This window comes from Egretta garzetta, unplaced genomic scaffold (genome assembly GCF_000687185.1).
Source record: "Egretta garzetta isolate BGI_Z169 unplaced genomic scaffold, ASM68718v1 scaffold962, whole genome shotgun sequence".
Classification (NCBI taxonomy): domain Eukaryota; kingdom Metazoa; phylum Chordata; class Aves; order Pelecaniformes; family Ardeidae; genus Egretta; species Egretta garzetta.
Window position 1 is genome coordinate 53,184 of NW_009258963.1, and position 3,558 is coordinate 56,741.

Sequence of the window (3,558 nt, forward strand, 5' to 3'; positions counted from 1 at the left end):
GGCTGTGCGGCCCCGTGCCCGTCGCGTCGCCGGCGGCGTTCCCTCCGGCGCTGAGCCCCCAAGCTGCGTTTTGTAGCGTGTGGGGCTACCGTGCGAATCTTCTCCCCACGCCCTGCGAAGCGCTTTGGTCCCCAGGCTGGTGAAGGACGCGTGTCTGATTGTTTGAGAGAAGAGCGGCTGCAATTCGATTCACATCTTGGTTTTGCTTAGAACCTGTTCAGGTGTAATCCCTGCCAGATACTTGAAAGAGAACGGCCTGGTTTGAGGTTTGCCATCTCTCACCCTTATTTTCAGGGCTGGGAAAATCTTAAAATTCAAATTTTCACAGAGATGAACTTGCATTCAGCATTTTTTAGAAATTTTTCATGTTTAAGAAGAAACGCTCTGGGTGACTCAACACATTATGGTGAAGCAAAAAAATCATTGCACTCCATAGAGTTGCTTTAGGGAATAGTTACGGTATGGTAAAATGACCTCAGGTGAAGGGATTCTTGTGAGATTTGTGCTCTTTCAGTGCCTAGTGCTACCTGTTCTTAAAGCTACTGTTACTGAGCTGGGAAGGCATAAAGTGTTGGCTGTTTATCCAGGCTCTGTTCCTAAATTGGTGGAAGCACAACAGGAAAAGTGTTGTGTCTGAACAGTTGCGGTTGATGGAAGAGGGAAAGCTGATTTTGTCCGTCAGAGCCAAGAATATGGCACTGCCACAACTGTTATGTTATTTTGAGTTTATATATACATATATTTGTGTGTATGTGTGGGTATGTATAGACAGTGTGAATGTAAAGTAGATGCTGTAGATGGCTACAGTAGGTACTGCTGCTGCTGCTGCTTTCCTTCCATACCACATACTCCTTCTGTCCGTCTGAGATCTGTGTGTGTAAATACTTGTGCTGCCAGAGAACAGACTAGTTGTATACACTTTGGAATTATTTTTGTCCTGTGGTATCCCATCAACACTTACTGTCTTGATATATGTAACTGGGAAACTGGGCTAGCCTGACATCTCTGAACACCTGAAAACTCTGAACGTGTTAGAACAGCTAATGTCTTGGATATACATAATTACCATGCTTTAGAAGTTCTGTGACATGTTTTATTTCTGGAAGTTAAAGAAACAATACTTAAACACAGGGTCTTGTTGCTCTATGTATTTAGCATTATCCAAACTAGGAAAATGTTTTTAGCTTTAATTAAAAATAGGGAATTTTCTAAAGAAAGCAACTTCGCAAAACGATTGATACACTTTTCTCGTTATTAGCTGCTTCAAGAACTTGTAACTTGTGCGGGTCATGCAGATTTTCTTGAACTGTGGCACCTAAGTGGGGTGATGACGAACTCATACTAATTCTTGGAGAAAGTAGCAAAGAGAGAAATTTTGTTGGGTTCAAGTGAGATGTGTATGTTCGTAGAATCACAGAGCACCTCGAGCTGGAAGGGAGCCATCAGGCTTATCAAGTCCAGCTCTCCGTGCTACTCGCAGGACCATCTGAAACCAAACCACAGGACTAAGAACCTCGTCCAGACACTCCTTGAACTCTGACAGGGTCAGTGCCGTGACCGCTTCTCTGGGAGCCTGTTCCAGGGACCGATGACCCTCTGGGTGAAGAACCTTCTCCTAAAATGTCCATCCTGAACTTCCCTGATGCTGCTCCATTCCATCTCCTTGTGTCCTGTCGCTGGTCACCAGAGAGAGGAGGTCAGCACCAGCCCACCCCACCCCCCCGTGTCGCCCACCCCGTCAGGAAAGTGCAGACTGCGATGAGGGCACTCCTCAGCCTTCTGACTGTGTGCTAGTTTGATCTCCAGAAGGAAAGCTGGAAGAAAGAGCCTTTCCTTTCAGCGAATTAGTCCTCTGACCAGAGGTTACTAAGCCTGGTGGTGATTACTGGATTACTTACTGCTTGTTTTGGTTATGAACCGACTCTTAATGTTAAAAAAAGATTAAAAAAGAAGATGAAAAAATGAAAAAACAGAAAGGAGAAAAAGGGTGTGTGTGTGTGTGTGTAGGTGGAAGTAGTTAGCAATGGAAAAATTGAATGGAATGACAGAGATGGAGAAACTAGATTAGACCTGATCAAACAAGACTCAAAAGATGTCAGACATTATCCCTTATCTAGCAGATTCCTAACAGTTTTTGAGTCTGTGGTCAAAAGTTGTCTTCAAAATTAACAGGGAAGCCATCATGGATGTTAATACAGATGTACTTGGCTAATTTGAGCCAAGTATGCTCAAAAAAGTACCATGTTTCAAGTCCTGTAGAACCTGAGAGGAATTATAATACCATACTGGTAGAACCTCTTAGAATGACACTAAATTACTATGATTTCAAGAATAAGTTTATTTTGCATAAATTTATGTTGCAAGCATGAATAATGTGTGATCCTCATAAAGTTTTATAGGTAATGTGTTAAACGGCTGTCTCTGAATTTAATGCAGTAATTAGAACTGAGACAGATGTGAGATTCCACAATGTAATTGATCTCTGGTAAATTACTTAAGTTAGGAACATATTTGTAAAATATTAAGTAGTAATGATATATTTTTGTTAGCAAAGAAATGAGAAGCGACTTACCTTCTTTGGTGGTTTTCTGTTTAAGAAAATTACAAACTTTGATAGTGTACAAAAGCTTAAGTACCTAAACTAGGGACAAATTCCATTTTATTAGGTGCTACTGTGAATTCTGGATTTGATCAGAATTTGTGTGCGTGCGGTGGGCATTATGCTGATTTAGCTGTCTTAGAAATGAGGGTTTACTGTTAATGGTGTACCTCTAGCAAATAAGGAGCAATTCATGAAAATGAATCCAAGGTACTTGCTCTTTTTACTTACTTATATGTATTAATGGCATTTAGTCAGACTTGTCTCGTGTGGATTTGAGTAAGAGAAGTTTGCTCAAAGTAAGTTTGGAGTTTGCTTCAGGTCCATCTTGTTTCATTTCGCATCAGCTGATGAGCTTTAGTGAGCAAAGAGGTGAACCGAAGGGATGTGCCAGCTTCACGGCCTGTTTGGTGGCTCACTTGGTCAGAGCTGCCTCAGTAACAACTGGGTTGTTGCACTCGGTCTTAGATGTCGGACTTGCACCACAAACTCTGTTAAATGAGGATTTTAAGAAATGCTGTTTATATAAATACTTGAGAGAAATTGAATTTATTAAAATGTGTTGTAGAATATTTGGTCCTTTGTGTGTATTTCGTCACTGTATTCTTCAAAGCGAATATTTCTGCTCTTGAAAAGAAGCAAAAAATACCTGTATTTTTATGCAAAAACTATTAAACAAGGGTATTTATTGCATTGCTTCATGCATTTTTGTGTCTAATAATATCTGTAAGAAAGATGGTCAATATTATGGTATTGCCTTTCAAACATTCCTCGGATTCTCAAAATGAGATGCACGTTCTCTCTCTCACTGTGTGGCTTTGCAATTACCGTGGAAGGGTTAGAAAGCTGGAATTTATTCAGAATAATGCTAAGAAAGTTTAAGATAGTTACCAAAGATTTCCTTCATGTTCTTGGGATTAAGCACTGTGAAATGATTTCCAGGATTCAGTGTCATAGCA